General features: G+C 36.5%; 1 protein-coding gene across 2 annotated transcripts in view; it reads right to left on the reverse strand.

Annotated features, from left to right (window-relative positions):
* The window catches only part of CDH8 (cadherin 8), a 214,081-nt gene extending 196,690 nt beyond the window's left edge, over positions 1-17,391 (reverse strand). Inside the window, exon 1 of one of the 2 annotated variants that reach the window (XM_056361148.1) lies at positions 17,288-17,390. The gene's annotated coding sequence lies outside the window, so the exon portion shown is untranslated. Of the gene's footprint in view, positions 1-17,287 lie in introns of both variants that reach the window. The other variant, XM_056361149.1, reaches the window with a different exon arrangement.
* Positions 17,392-17,662: the final 271 nt, after the last annotated feature.

Genomic DNA, 17,662 nt, shown 5'->3' on the forward strand with positions numbered 1-17,662 from the left:
AGCAGGATCACTTGCAGGGGAAAGATGTTGCTTTTGCAAGATTGACACACCACGACCCTCTTTACCTACAGGCCTCCTGACAGATTCAAACTGTCCTGCTTTGATGGAACCTTTCAAGGATCAAAGAAAAGATCAAACTGAAAGTGGAAATAAATGCCTCAGTGTTTTTATACCCTCTTCATATTGACTTCACATGAGTGTAGCTGACTAAATCTGAGACAAAATAGAGAGGAGTCAGTCCAAACACGTATTTTAATCCTCTTTCTGAATTTTTCTGTTGCCTCTGGAATTGGTCCTGGAATGTGTGCAGGGCTTTGTAGACTCCCAAGCCTATCTGTTCCTGGTGAATTCTGCTCATCTGTTGAAAATTAAGCTGTCCTATTCAGACACCGTTCACTTGGCAACAAACCACTCTATGTTTACTGTTTATTGATTTTTGCTAACTGGGACTATAGAGAAGAAGCATTTCAGTTTCAAAGTCGTCCCAGAGGACACTGGCAGGTTACAATCACTTATACTGTAAAAAAGATTCATGTTAATTGACTTTATATTTACATATTATGAATGCATATTTTAATCTGTTTTACATGAATAAGTCCTCCACAATGAAGATTTCATTTCCTTTTTTAAAACAACATAACTACTTGCCTTATTTGAAGAGACAAATCTCTTCTAAATTGTTTTGACCTTTCCTAGTGTCCCTTCTTAAAGTAGAAGTTGTATCTGCCTTCTCAGTTCAGGAATTTCTTATCTTAAAAAGCAAAGGGATGAAATGAACTTCAAACCAAAACCATTCCATTGTGCTCTTTCTAGTTTGGCAAGTCACCCTATCTGTCTATATTTGGAACAGCCAAATCCTTGACCAGCTCAACTAAATTATTTTTAGTCACAATAGACGAAAGGGTGAAAATAGACCGACTTCAGCAATACACTGGAAAAGGTCTCTGGTCAAAACCAGGAAGACATAGAGCTATCCTAGGTTATTAAAATAGGAAGATTGGGACATTTATCTTTTCTAGAGCTGAACCGACTGAATGTGGCACTCCTACATCTCAGCAGAAGCACCCTCGGCTTCCCAGTGTCCTGCTGTTGCTGTTTAATCTTTTGTCCTCAACCATGGCAAAGTTTTATCCTCCTCCTGTACAAATCTTTTGTTTGAAACTTTCGAAGAAAACCAGCATTTAGATAAAACACCTTATCCAGCTCTAATTTCTTCATCAGATCAGGTCTCAGTCAAGACAGAGCTGAGACTTCAATTAAATAATGCCCAGTTATTCAGCACAGTCTCTGGCCTCAGTGCTTCATTTTTATGCACAGAACATTTTTAGTGGCAGTCATCTCCACCCCATCCTCCAAATATCTACGTATGCTCTGCTGTATTCCAAGACCACGGTAAATATTAAAAACCAGCTGTGCTAACTTCTGAGAACAGAGCAAGACAAAGCTTTCCTCCAAGTACCTGACTTTCTTTGCATAGTATCCATGCATTTTCATAAATTATTAGCTCATATACAGCACATTGCTACTAGCAAAGAGAAACGCCTCCATCTTAAGGCTTCAGGTAAAACCCTAATAAGGAAGCACCTTGCAGGTTGCTATTTGTCATGCATCACATATAAAGCATTGCAATAAAACAATTAAGCATATTCACAGGTGTGAACACTGCAGCCCTTAATGTTATCATCTAATGTCTTCATTTTCAAAACACTAATATCCTCTAGGAAACAGATTTACTCTAGGGTCTTATCTGTTACTGTTTCATATCTTTACAGCGCCTTTGTAGCAATGCTCTTTTGTGTTTGAATTACACCCTGCAGAAGTTGCTTCCTGCCACTGAGACAGACCAATTTGTTTCATGACTACAAATCTATATTACTGTCTTTTCTATACTATTTAACAAAGCAAGTCCTTCCACTTGTTACTCTTAAGCAATTAAGGCCTGTATTTCTGGAGACAGTAGTACATGCAAAGTTCATAGCAGGTTTTATTGCAATTAGAAACTACTTCAAGTTCCCATGATCAATACAGTGAAAACATATGTGCATTAAATTAAGAAGTTAAATATAGACAAAGAAAAAAACAGTGATAAGGAAACGCAATGGAATAGTTACAAAGACATAGTTACAGTTTATTTCACGTAAAAGCCATTGTAACATCATAGCATCATCCGAATGGGTATAGCAGCAGAGTGCATATGGAATTTAATTTTGAATGATATTGAAAGGTCAGTACAGAATTGCTCAGCTCATTTTTGTGAAGATAACATGTGTGAACTAGTTATTTCCTCCTTTTAACATATAATGACCTTGTCCATTGATTTAATGAGAAAATTATACATGCTGCACTCAGATTTAACAAACTCCTCAGAATTAAAGATATACCAAAGAAAGGAAAAAAAATTAAAAAAATGAATGAGATTGAGACCTCACGCTTGCAACCCAACCATCTGGCAGAAGAAAGCCCAGAGATACCAACACAATGACCTGTGGAGCCTTCGTTATGACAAGCGCTGGAGCAGAGAGGGGAAAAAGCTGTGCAATAGCTCATTCTACCTCAGGTGCACTGACCTCTATTAATGTGATATAATATGAACAATGCATATGGTTAAAGTGCTAAGCCGCATATGTGCTGCTGGTAGAAAGAATGGAAAAAAAGACAACAGTTTAAAACACTGAACTGTAATTATAACTAAAGACTTCTATAATCTTGATTATTCTTATGTTGCTTAAGCTATGTTAGGGCTCTATGTCTCAATTCTAAAGACTCCACTAGTATCCCACGTCACAAAGGAACATTCCTTTGTTCATTAAAGTTTTTTTTTTAATTTTCAATGAATTTTAGCATTTTAATTGATCTCCTCAACTCCTATAACAAATATTGAGACCTGACACCATTAAAGAATCTCTTCTAATGCTTAGAAGTGGAGGAGTGAATAACTCTTAATTCTCTTTCTAGCTCTGTTACAGCCACTGTATAACCCTGGCTATGTTTCTGTTATTCTCTATGCCTTTAGGCATCTGCAAATTGCCAGTATTCAAAAGATTTGAAATTTGTGTGATTAACATCCCTAGACCCTGAAAGACAGAACTAAATAATGTAACAACGTATTGATCTGCACTTACTTTCCTCTGCTCGCTAGTCACAGCTGAAGAAATCAGGTTTGAGACACAGAAGTTTAAATAGACTGATAATTGCTTGAGTATTACTTTTCTTGTTGATGAAGTAACTCAGCAGTTAGAACATGCAAGAGAACTGCTCCCAGATTGAAAAAAGTAGAAAACTATTTACAGTGCCCTCACTAAAGTTTGGTCCTGTCCTTTTATTTTAGGTCAGATGTGATTAGGCTTCCTCATCTACTAGCCATGTGCAAAAGTGTCCTCATATGACAAAGACACAGCCCTGGATCAAAGGACATCCACACTCAAGTGACACATGCCATGTTCCCCATGGCCGATCCCACCATGCCAAACAGATAACAAGGCTGAGCAGGGCACGGAGCTGCGTCAGAGACAGCAATATTCATGCTGGAGCACTGCCTTGAGATGGCACTGGCATTGCTCGCAAACCATGTGCTGTTTAACAGGCGTGGGCTGACAACTCTCTGGCTTGGGCAACAGGTACTTAGAGAAGCTTTAAAACTGTGGTTTGTCTCCCTGCTCCAGTTTATTTCATGGATTATGTGCAGGTTTTTAATTTCACAAGCATATTGAGTGGAAAGACAGGTAAGATCAGAAAGGGAGTTCTGAAAAGGAACAGTACCACAGGGATCCCCTAAAGAAACCCATTAGAGACTCTAACTGCAGATAAGTTTTTGAACAATGAACTTTAAGAAATGCTTAATGAGTATTAGATTATACTCAATATACATGTTCCATCTGAAGCCTGAGTAAAATAACTAGATACTGAAATTTATTTTGCTTTGGAAAAAAATGAAAACAAGAACAAACTAAAGACTACTGAATTTATGTTGGTTCTTGTGATAATCCCCTCTGTTTACTTCAAAGCAAGTTACAAGAATATTAAAGCCTCCCAAAGACATGCGTTGGATTGAACAAAATGTAAAAGAAAAGCAGAGGACAAACACAGTTATGCTGATACTCTTCATAGGCATCAGCCTTATGTAAACCACTCTCATCTGACAGAGATTAACAAGGACCAAAGCTCTGTACTATGGTTTAGGGGTCCACAGATGAGTTTCTTGCTTATGATCTATCTTCCAAATAACCACAGTGTGGCAGTGTGTCATTCCAACTGCAAATGTGTGTTTATTTCCCTAGAGGCAGATGACAGCTAATGAAAAAAAACAAACAGAAAAGCACATATGGTGGATGACAGGTCCTCTAAAACAACTCTTTTGTTCTACAGTGCTGCTTCCAGTCTACATCACTTGCAATCATAGACACAGCTAGGCTCCCATTCTAGAGTCTCCTGGGGTCCCATTTTGTATGAATGCTTGTGAAAGCAAGGGTGCAACACAGAGTGAGTGATAGGTTATGACAAGAGCTACTGAGGTCTGTGTTTTGGGATAGAGGAAAGGGAATAAAGGCGGCTTCTTCTCTTTTGTAGTGTCCTCGTCCCCCCCCCCCCCCCCCCCCCCCCCCAAAAAATAAAAAAAATCAATCCTAGTGCTAACATTTTATATTCAGTGAAAAGGCTTCTGACAAACCAGTATTTTCTATCAGAAAAAAACCAAGTAAAATATCAGAGCTCCACCCTCAACACCCATGTGTGGCAAAAGTCCTGATCTGTCCCAGTGAATGTTTCTGTACCATTGGAAAACATTTCACAAGGAAAACTTCAATTCTGAAGCAAACATGTAATTGAAGGTCATGGGATAAAACAAGACAATCACATAATGTTTACAAAGTAGTCTAATAAAAAGGTATTTCAGGCAGTAAGACTAACTAGACTGGGGTGTTTTTTTAGGTTTTGTTTTGTGTTCCATCTTAAAATAATAGAAGATCATGAAAGGCTGCAGCAGTTCAATCCCTCACTGTAAAGGTAGCATGAGTTGCCATTAAGCTGTCCTGGGGCCCATCACCAGCACTACTTCATGCATCTCATGGCTTTCAATTGAAATACTGATCAAGTCTGGCCCTACTGAATTTTTACAATTAAAGTTTCAAGGTGACATGCTATGGCATAACATTAAGCATAGATTTCATTTGTCCTTCATTAATAATCAACCTTACAGTCAAATATCCATTAACATGAACTGCATAATAAAATCAACAACAATTTCAAATGAATTCCCATATGAACAAAACACTTCAAATGCTTAATATTTCACATTCCTCTTTCACCAGATACAGTTCAGTAACACTCTAGGTCTTTGAAATCTTCATAATGCTTTTTATCTTTTGAAATGAAACATTTTCCTTAGACTTTCATATCATACTTATTACTTTACATCAGTGCCAAGTCAATTCCCTTTCTGGATTGCATCAGTCCTCTTGTATCTCCTTTACCATTTAGCCAACAAAATCCTTCCTCTGGATCTTCTCTGGGCATGTACTTGTAAAAAACCCAACACTGTTCTAAACGAAATTAACAGAATCAGATACTAAGACACCCTCCTCTGCTTCATAGGCTGGCATGTACAATAAGTAAAAATTCAGAGTTAAAGTACATAAAACAAAATCACAATTGGCTTGCTATGTATAGCTTGACTTGGCAATGCAGGCCTTTTAGTCACCCATTGGTGTACTGAATTATTCTAAAAATAATCCTTCAGCAGTGTAAACTCATGGGTTTTTTTTCCACTGTCCTTTAGATGTGGCTTTTTTTTTTTTTTCAAGGAAGGAAAATTTGATCTGGTATGCACATGCAACCTGGTACTATTCTGTTGAGAAACATTAATGTTCAGCTCCAAAGAACAAAACTTTCGGCCATTATCAGTGTTAACAAAGAAGATTTTACCAGTTGTGACTGGAACCTCTCAAGATTTCAGATTTAACTACTTTTCATGGATGTGAACGGTGTGATTGCTCCTGTTCTGCAGGGTAGAGGTGAACTTTGTCATGCTCAAAAATCTGTGCTTTTTGATGTTAACTACCTTCCTATAAAATCCTGTGAATGCAAGATAAGGAGGCTTTTACCTGAGAGCAGCTAAGTCTGATAAGTGAGGTGTTTGATTAAGCTCAGCTAAGATTAGGAGAAAGTTATTGATGCCTTATCTCAAAAGGACTATACAGTTAGACAGCTATCTCAGTAAGAAGCCACCCTTTTTCTCAACATCAGACAAAGCTGGAATATAACCATTTTTAATCCAATTCACTTACAGAATTCAGACAATACTATTCATTTACTATAGTTCAAGTTGCAAAATGTCTAAGGCAGATTAGAGACAATATTTATGACAAGATCCAGAACAGTACATATGGAATTCTCAAGCACTGAATATTTAGACAATAAAGATTTCCTAACACTTCTCCTTCTTGAGATGAAAGCACGTGATTTCTGAAGTACTGCTTCCATTACACGGTATCTCTCTGAACATAATGCAGAGCAATTTCCCAGTACTTTATGAAATCTGTTCCTTTAGGCTGCCATTTACATTCTAGGAATTACAGTCCCATACCAAGCATTTGCATAGAGATCATTAATATTTAAAGTGGGACATAGAACTTAAACAACTGAAAAAAATTAAATTATAAAACACATGCATGCACCCTTCCTTATATGCCTTTTTGCAGTGGAAGGAGCTATGCATCCCCTCTCCCCACTGTTGGTTTTTGCAGGGGTGGTGGTTTTTTACTTTAAGTTTGAAAGTCTCCTGTTGCCTAGACAGCACGAGCAATACCTGGGGAGAAGAGTCTTGTTATGGCAATATTGAAACTGTTGGGAATGGAGAACAGGACAGAGCAAAAGACCCTTAACCCCACCATGTTGGATGACCAAGATTTCTTCCTCACCTCCCTGCAATCCAGGAGTGCCCTACAAAGGAATTAAAGAAGTGGCCTGCACAGCTCCATGCTCAGCACTCCTTCCTTGTCACGTCCCTGCCCCTCCAGCTCCCGTTCAGGGTATCTGCTTGTGGCATCTCTCACACCATGGTGCCTAGTTCTCAAAATAATGCTTATCTAATGAGCAGTTCTCAATTGCAGACTTTAGCGTTTCAGTGGCCTCAGACTTCTAGGGAAGTTGATTTATTTTTGTTGGACTGATGTGAGACCAGTCTTGGACTTTTACTGAACTTGACCTTCTCTCTCTCCTCCTGTAAGTTGCCTGACACATTGTTGTAAGTATACAGAGTTAGTCAAGAAATTGCAATTATCAAAATGCTTGAAACTGGAGATGTAATTTGCACTTGTTCATCACACCATTTCATTTCCATACTGTTGTATTTTTTTCTCATTTTAATTGAGTTACTATGCTGCAAATTAGGGTTACTTAGCATTCCTGCTCTGTAGCTCTTGCTTAAAGCAATCATCTATGAGGTATCCCACCGAAATAGCTAAATTCTTGCTGTAAGGGATATTTAACTTTTCTTGCTAATCCCGACTGTATTAGCTAATTTAACAAAGGTGTAACATAAATTCTGAATTATTTTTCAGATCATGCCTACTTCCAACATACAAAAGTGAATGTTAAAAAAAAAAAACAATGTTGGAGCTACCTGTTCTAAATAGACTTTTGAGATTATAATGATGGTGCAAAAATACAGATACGATCTCTGGAAGTTGTGCAGATAAGCAAACTAAACAAAGCTAGGTAATGCTGTATTTATCTAGGAGAAATATGTATGTCCCTGAAATATAAAAAGAAAGTATCGATTTGCTACTGATACAAAGTCTGTTTCCTTCAAGCACTACTGGCTTAAAGCGCTTTCTGGAGTATACTATTGTTGATCATCAAACACAGCACTTTCCTACATCAGCAGCGTAGGAGGTAAGATTATTCCTCTGAGAATTACGGTATTCAAGAGGCAAGTGATAAAATCATTACAAAGTAGACAAGTTATTTAATATTAAATAAAATAGTGCACCAGAGGCTTCTGCACCTACTAATGCTTTTTTATTTCTCAGACTTGTCTCCTACTGGATCAGGCAGAACAGTGTTTTACTTCCATAAATTTTTAATTTGATTTTATCAAAACTGTGGTGAATTCTTCCTACCTCTTTCTGATGCATACTTGAAAACAGCTTGCTGAATTTGTACAGCTGTACTGACAAAAGGAGGCTCAAAACGCCAGATGAAAGCATCTATTTTACCTGTCAGTAAATAAGCTTGTTTTGCCTAGAGCTCATACTTTGGCAAGTCAGGAAATTCAGTTGTTTGCAAATTTAATTCACTGTTTCATTAATTTCATAAGAGATTGTAAGGCTCATATACCAGCAACTTTATGCCTTGAAGTAAGAAAAAAAAAAAAAAAAATCATGCACAAACCACTTTACCATTACTAAAAATCTGCAATACATCCAGATCATCAGCTTCGCATGTAGCATCAGAGTTGGACGCAGCTGTATACTCCAAGAAATGGTCATTCTGAACAGCGTATTATTAATTCTTCTGCAGTGAACTGCCTGTTTCCAGATATGAAACATTTATATAAAGCAACCGTTCTTCTGGCAGAAACATTGTGGTGACAGTTTCCACTGCAAGAACTACCAGTGACTAAGTTTCCACACAGTGCAGGGTGGCACTAAAGTGCTGTAAAGAATGCAAGAAATTTCTGTACTAACCTGATGAATACAGTTTAGACTTAATTTCTCCATTCATTTTTTTCTAGCTTTGCATGCAAGCAGTAACAGCTTTGGTTAGTATGAAGAGGCTGTTTTGGACTGTCAACATGTATCTAAGGGAGCCTTGAGATAGAGTGGAAGACAAATAGACCAAACATTGATTTATAACAACAGTCAGCCAGAGAAGGCAGAAATGTGAGAACAGTGCAAGTAGAGTGTGAAACAAAAACCTGAACTGTCAGGGAACTGAAAGAACAACCAGATGCTTTCTGCAGTGACATAAATTGAAGTAGAAGTCACCAGGCAGAAATATAAGCAATGCTACCACAACAACACGTAAATAATCTGACTTGCTCTAAAAGAGTTGTTCTGTGGAGCTGAAACCAACTGCTGGTTGCATAAATCACATCCACTCTCAGACACTAACAGGCTAGAACATGCATTCTTCAGAGAATGGGAACTATGAGCAGAGCTGGAGTACTCTGTCCTGCTAGAAATGCAATCTAGAACAAAGCAGTTGTCACATTTAGAGTCTGAAACAGAGCCCATTGATTAGGGAGTAGCTGCTGCAGGTGCTACATTCTCAATTTATTACTGTTAGTGCTTTCTTTCTGCATTAAAAGATGAAGGAATTTGTTATCTAGCAGGGAACATTCAAATGAAAAAAAACCCTACAAAAGCAATAACTTTTTACTGTACGTACCATAGCATTACATGATGCATGAATTTGTATTGAATTCCACAGATGACTAATTTTATTGTTCCTGTAAGTCAACAGGCAATCACTAATTAATCATCTTTTCAAATAAATGTATTTTTCTGTGTTTCAAAATGTAGAATTGATATAATCTATGCACACGTCACACTGTCATTTAATCTTTTTAACTGAAGTTTACATACAAGCACCTTATGAAGTTTATTCTGAAATAATGGTATTGCTACGGAGTACTGAAGATCAAATCTTTCAAGTATGTGAACACTGATTTTGAAAATATTACCTCCAAAAGCTTAGATCAACACAACACACTTTCAGCGGTCAACATGCAGTAATTAGGCCTACTTAATCTCCCCTACAGTTGTGGTGGGTTCTGAGGTTTTTGGGGTTTGGTGGTTTGTTTTTTTTTTTAATAGACATTTATCTTTGGAAATGTTTAAGTTTTAATATCTCAAATGCACCTAAAAATATAATCTCAAAGCTCTTTATAAAGGATAGCATACATTGATTAACTTAATTAATTATTACCTGTGTTTTTGTGTGACAAGGCAAAAGCAGAAAAACCCACCTATTTTCCTCAGACAATTCAACATTGGAGAAAGGTGTTGGACTCTGCAGGGAAACGTCTTTTCCCAAAGCAAATACAATTCAGTCAACAAGAGGAAGGAGTAACATAATGCTTGGCTATATCTGTTTCTTTTCCACTTACTTTGTCCAAGCTGTAATGCAAGAAATAAATGATACTTTCCCTATATGACTATTTTTGCCTTAAAAACTACAAATAAATACACAAAGCATTATTGGGAAAAGAGAACATACTGCTGGTTAAGTGTGTTTTAGCACTATAGAACCTTTCTCACCTTGCCAAAAAATATACACTCCATAGAGACATGAAGCAAAATAAGGGGAAAAAAAGATACCACATTGAGGTGTGAGATAAAGGTCAGTAAATCACACGAGCTTTCTTATGTCAAGACTGAGTCTCAGGGTAAATTACTCTGAGTCCCACGTAGCATCTACAGAAAGTTGTTTAGAGATTCAAAACCTGCCCAAACTAGTATGCTGGAAGAGAATGGAAATCAAAACTATGAACTCAATCACTTCTAAGTAGATAAAAGAAATCCAAACAGAAAGATCGAAAATATTCACAAACTGAAAAGAAAAAAGTGCATGCTCATTTTGTCAGTTTCTATAAGCAGCAATTAAATATGCATAAAACTAGTGGAACATTTTACACAAAATTGAAAGTTTTCAGAATAATCATATGGTGTCTCTACCCCACCACCACAAGTCAAAAATAACTCCACTTATTTCTGAGACAGCTTTGCTCTGTTTCTTGTATTCCTTAACTGCTTCAATTCTGTCATCAGGTTTGTTTTGGCAGGTAGTTCCATTTACAACTTTGACAAAAGTTTGTACTGTTTTCTTCCGTTTCTCTTTCTCAAATATGTTGAAAGATTTGCCTTTAAAAAAGGCTTTATGCTAGCACAAAATGGTGATCTTACACTAACGCTCAAAAGGGCTGAAAGGCTAGTACCAGACACATTAACCTTAAATTCAGCACAGGAAAAACAAAACCAAACCAGCAGAAATTCAGTCTTTTTTGTCACTTTCTCTTCATCACCATTTTGCCCATCATTATTTTTTCTGAATCTGTTGGCCAAAAGGGGAATACAAGATTAAACCAACAAGCCAACATACATTTCAAGACAAGACTAGGTAAACAATTGTGTCGATTGATAAATCATAGTTTCAATGTCCACACACATACAATCTGAATCATGAGTGAAGTTTTTGAAAGATCAACCAGGAAACATTGCAGCATTATGACATTTTCTAGGAATGGCTGAGCATCTGAGGTTTCCAGAGACAACAGAACATATGAAGGCTAGGAAGGTATTTAAATATTTTTATAAACATTTCCTTTTTATAAAGGAGCAAGGATAATTTGAAACAATGCAAAGCATAGATTTTCAGCTTCTGTTACTTTTAGAAGCACAAGACAGACCTTGTTCTGTAGAACTCCCAGTCAATATTTGTGACTATGCAAGTGTCAGTATTTAGGATTCCCAGCACTGTGAAAAACACGCATAGTGTATTTTGGTAAGCAGTTAAGTATTTAAGAGAATTGTTGAGAGGCAGGAATTTAGTTCCTGAGAAGTGTGTGAGAGCTTCACGCATTACTCCAAACATATAACTCTACACAAAATGAAAGGGATAGCAATAATTTCTACTTGGTCCTGTTTCTTTTGTTTTCACCTGTTTGACCACTACAGCACACAAGCTATTACTCAACAATTTACAGCAGGAAATAGAAAGTGCCATCAACACCTCTCCTACAACTATTTCTTCTGTTTGGCCATCAAATAAATGACTTAAAATTTCAAAGATCAGTGGATCATGCAATTAAAAGAAGCACCAGATCATACCGCACTGAAAAGTGCTTCAGGGACATGGATGAGCTACTTCACCTCAGCTATGACAGCTGTCTCTGTATATTCTTTTAGTCTATATCAAATATACAATAAATCAGCTCAGTTTAGTCTGAAGTGAATGACTTTATCTACATCAAGGTTTTCCTGCATTTGATACTGGCAGGCAAGCATCAAGCATGGCAGGGGCAATTACCTTAGGTCGACCTGGTAGCTGTGTGTATTATCTGTAACTCATTTTGCAGAGACAAAAATCTGGAAGCCAAAGGTCTTTTGGAAAAAAGTAACAGAAAACAGACTTTCCTAAATACTTTTCTTCACACGTTAAGCAAGTTTCAAAGATAGGTATAACTCTGCTAATGGAAAACTAATAACTGTATGCCAATTTACTAAGAAAACACAATCAGTTGTACAGTTTAATTCTTCCTTTGCCTCAGTATCAAAATAATTTTAATGTAACTGAAAAAAATATATGAAGATGTTTTAGACTTTTCCATAAATACTGATAGTTACTACCCAATCCATACTTCATCACAACCTTCAGAAAACTCCTGGCTCTGTTCCATATTCTCTATAACACGTGGTAAGAACCTGTTACATTTCAGCCTTATTAAATATCTACTTATTTTTGATAGAGTAATACACTCTATTATTTCAGTAAATAATCCTTTTGTCTTGCAAATACAACTAATACATTTTTCCTTCATAGCAGGTAAATTAATCACATTTGAAGAAGTGCATTGTAGGTGTTGTTTGTTTTTTTTTTTGGGGGGGGGTGAAAGTGGGGGGGTGGGTAGGTAGGGGTCTTTGGATTTTTTTTTTAAATTTAATAACTATTAATAACAGAATTATGACTAAATGATTACAGGAGAAAATTCTGGAGCCTCAGTTTTTATCCCCCAGACGATAAGATCTGCCGCTTCATTGAGAGCTGGAATATTGTTTGTGAACTTGCATAAACTATGAACTTCGCAAGGATAAACAACATGTATAGCAATGAACAGATCTGTAAGTGGAAAGAAGTGGATTTAAAATCTCCCACCTTTCACTCAAGAAAAATGACTTCACAGAAAACCTTATTGTTATTGGTCACAGAGTTCATTATAAAGCAAATGACTTACTCTATGATTTTAATTACTTAGTCTTAACAGACCATTCTGATTAAAAGGCTGATGTTAATTTCACACTTCCGCTTAACAGAAAATTATCATTTTTTTATCAGTTATTAATATATCAATTCTATCAAAACATCGTATTCACAAAGTAAGAAAGGGAAACAGAGAGGATTCATTTTTTAGAGCAGATACAACATTGCTTTGCTTTCCTAAATGCTAGCTTCTTGTAGTAGTTTTTACTTCTGCAGTGATCACAACAAAACTCCATATGCCCCTATGCTGGCAAATGAATTCTTGTATTCCAATTAAAACCCTCAAGTTTATACTTTTATCTGGTCTTACTGTTGTCAGCACCAATTTGTATTCCCATTGTGCATAGCTAATTTCTCTTCATTCTCTTGACTGTAATCAAGGTTGTTCGTGCAGAGCAGTAAGAATAAGATTACAGAGACTTCACTTACAACACTTGGTATCTTAATCCACAGCCACCTTTTCAAAAAAGAATTTAACTACTCAGGGTAGGTGCTTCACAGTTTTTCTAAGGATACTGCAACTTTTTTATTTCTTCCCTTTACTCGCCAAATATGATAACATATTTCACCAAGCAATATTAAGTACTACGCTTCCTATTGTCCCTTCAGCAATTTCCTAACTGCATTTACAAAAATATATTAATGATCTAGCTTTTGATATGTAGATATAATTTCTTTACTGTTCCCTGGTTTTCTTCAGCACTTCTTAAATAAAAATTAATAATTAGCTATTTTGTGAATCTTAGAAATTGCAAATTTGTAAGTTTTCTTCTAATCTCTAAATTATGCCTAGGAACTGACTCAAAACCACCAAGGTGATTCTTAACTACAAAAAGTAAACACTGATTTCAGATTCTCTAAATTTCAGTGTTACTCCCATTTCTTTAAAAGCAAAAAATCAGAAATGCAGCGCATGTTCACATGAAACAGTTTTCTGGGGGGTTTGAAACCACTTCATTATTTTAAATGAAGGAAAGCACCTGGATGAGTGCTAACAATGGAAGAATAATTTTGATTTCAGTTACTCAAACACTAAAAATAAACATTTTGCCCGAAGTCAATTATGTAAGATTACAAATCGACACACATTCAGAACTTCCTAACTGCAGCTAATCAAGGAAATTGGAAAGGTATGGTGCTTCTCAACTGGTGAAATAAAAAAACCTTTAAAACCAGATGGAAGCATAAAATCTTATAATACAACAGTTTTCACCATATTCCAAGTTCACAGACTAACACTTCCAGACAGCAAGAGCAAGTCAGACTCAAACTTTGTTTGAGAAAAAGGAAGCACTTTGGTTAAATGCTTCAGTTATTTTTGTTGCATTAATATACATATTTTCAGTGATCTCAGGAAATAATGTTTTATCTGAGGACTTTTTTTTTTAGCTTGATACACTTGCTTTCAGTCTCTGCCTTGGAGCATTCCTTCCCATTTGTCTTTAAACAGAAAAAACAGCCTGCCTTAGAACCACGCATCCTAATCAGTCACCCATCAGCAAAATTGAAAGTAATAATATGCAATAATAGATATAATCATAACTTCTTTACCATTCTGTAAAGAGTCAAATCTTCTTACCCTTGCTTACTCTCCAGTTAAAATAATTTTCTTATTTTGGTACCAGGCTATTGATCAGACAGCTTATATTTAGAAACCTAAAATTTGGAAAAGTTATTTTAAGCTGAATTCTATTTAACAATGTAAAGTTAAAAAAAGTAATACCCTGTGTCCATACAAACTGCAAGCATCACAACAAACCGCTCATCCTGCTTCATGCCTTGGAAAGGGCATCCTATACCTCTGCATCATGAACTCCTTCACCAGTGCAGCCATGGCTAGCACACTCACATTCCCCACTGCCTGCTTCTTCCATGGACTTATAATTACTACATAGTCACAGACTTTCAGAAACAGCTGTCCAGGGTACCCCAGCTGAATGCATATGGGGCCTACAGGTTAGAAAACATACATTTGGACATCTTCAGTGTAAGAAATCAATATTTAGCAGCAATAATATTTTAGCAGCAAGCAGCCTAACCAATATGATATTACAAAGAGTATGGCATTACATCTGAGATCACTGCCATTTAAGAAAGAAAATGGCGATGCTCAGCTCTTTCAGATGTTTTTCAGGCATTTACTTTTAGGAGAAAGCTACAGATCTGGTACAAGTCTAGTCTAAGCTCCAGAAGTGATATGAGTCAAGCTGTGCTACCATCTTTAGCTCGCTATCAGGTTGCTAATGGAGGGCCGTTTGTAGATCACCCTCAAGAAGCAACCGGCTCACCCTTCACATGGTAAAGAAAGCAAGGCTCCTAACTCGACAGTTCAGGCAGCAACTGTCATAAATTAATTGGAATTCCCTTGGTGTCTTAATTGCAAACACTTTTGTGAACTACAGCCTCCGCAGGTAAATGTACTAAGACCAGCTTAGCATTGTGTGAAGGCTTTGGTTCTCCTCACGTGCACAGAGAACTTACAGCACACTTCACCTTTGGCACGAATTCACCTTTTATTTACTGCTTCTAATGAAAACTATGAAAACTTAAAACAGTTAATTGCAAAACCTTACATATTTAAAACATGTAAAATAATTGTTTTAAATAGCACCTTTTTCTTTTAATTTTAGCAAGAAAAAGAGGCTTTTCAGTTTCCTCCTGTATAAGCACATAGTTAATTCTAAAAAAGAATTAGATTTATCTTGGGGAGAAAATCTTTTTAAATATAATAGTAATGTATCAATAAATCCTCAGTAAAACCTCAACAGTCCCAACTCTAGTTTCAGATAAAGGAATATAAACAAGTCAAGTAACTTCACTAAAGTCAATTGGATAAAAATAAAAATAGAAGCACATTCAAAGTCTTTCCAATCAGTCTCTGTATTAAGATTACCATTAGTATAACAGATCCCTCACCTCTTCTTTACAGGATTTTCTAAAAAAAAAGATTAATCTTATTCTTACTGACATTCTTATGTAATACTGAAAACAAATGTTAAGATCAAAAATGTATTAGAAGACATTCAGCACTTTAGAGCCAGCTGTTTAGCCAGCTTCTCCACTTAAGTCTTCCTGTAGAGCCAAAGCTCTGTTCTGATGAATCAGGCAGACTCAACTTCAGGAAATGTACTGTATTCAAAACATATTTTGGACATAGATGTATAGGAAGTAAAGTTACTTTAGTGAACTCTCCTTTTACTGGTGATTTTTTTTTTTTTAAGTGGAAACCTGTTTACAAGTCAATAGATATCAGCAACAGATTTAAATTCAATAATCAAATTGTAAGCAAGATTAATTTACTTTTGACTTCTATGGGCCTTTTGGACTCGGGTCTCGCTTCTGCTGGAAGCCAGTTGCCAAGACTATTACAACTTAGACAACTGAGAAGCAAGCCTCAAGTTTCTTAATTACTAGGATCAATTTAATGAACTTACTCTCATTAAGCTTTATGAGCCGTGCCATCTATAGGAGTGTGTGAAAGTTCACAACAGTAACACAGTGATGTCACGAGGCAATTAACAGCACTGATGAGACATTTTGTAAGAAGAGGAATAGCAAGGCAAATGTTTTGTGAAGAACAGCATTATTACACAAAATTAAAACCACTTAATTGAAAGAATCAAGTAAAGATAATTTTAGTCCCAACAAGTTATCAACAAAGTATATTCTCATCTGAAAGCAGACAAGCATGCACTACAACCCTCATGTTAGATGGCACTCCACACCACTCCTTGGGTGAGAAATTGCATAACAAATTTCCCCCGTACCTTAATCTACTCATTAGTGGAACCAAGCTACTAGTCTTCGGATATCAAAAGAAAATCACTACTCATGTGAAACTGATACTAACAGAACATGATTTAAGAAAACACCACGATACAATGCCATTCACAAGTACTTTTTAATTTAAAATATGCAACTACAGGAAAATCACAAAGTACCACTTCTAGAACAAACCCTACTTCTCACAATTAATCAAATTTACACCAGGAAAAACCAGCATCAAAAGAGATTACAACTACTACAATTACACAAGACATTTTTTTTTTTCCTCTTTATCACAAAAGTTATAACATCCAAGAACCTCTAAGCTCCAGATAGCTAGATTTGATATACCAGAGGAACTGTCAGCTTCCCAAAAACATTTCAAATAACCTATCATTTCCAGTAGAAATAATACTGTCCTACCCTTCTAGGAAAAAAAAAAAAAAAACCCAAACCACAAAACTAAACAAAAAACCAATCCCCCAAAAAAACATCATAAGTATATTACTGCTTTAAAGGCAAACAAAGATTATTTAGAACTTACCTGTTCTATGAAGGCAGTAGTGAGGCTACCCAACATACTCTCATACCCTGCCTGGAAAAAGGACAACCCCCCTGTAACCCCCTCCTAGCACAGCTTTATAGATTGGAGTGCAGCTATATTAATCCACCCCATCTGTGAGTCTGGCTTCAGCTGAAACATAAAACCAATTAATACATATATGCACTGGGTTTACCAGGCAAGGTTTTGGTAGTGGGGAGCTGCAGGGTGGCTCCTGTGGGGAGAAGTTAGGGCTGCCCTGAGCTGGACACGGTGTGTTCCAGCTGGTTCTGTAATGGACCTGTCACAGCTGAGCCAATTAGCAAAGCCAGTGGTGCGGCTGGGAAAATGTGTTTAAGAAAAATGAAAGAGTGCTCA

Source organism: Falco biarmicus, chromosome 15, assembly GCF_023638135.1.
Source record: "Falco biarmicus isolate bFalBia1 chromosome 15, bFalBia1.pri, whole genome shotgun sequence".
In the NCBI taxonomy this organism is placed as follows: Eukaryota; Metazoa; Chordata; class Aves; order Falconiformes; family Falconidae; genus Falco; species Falco biarmicus.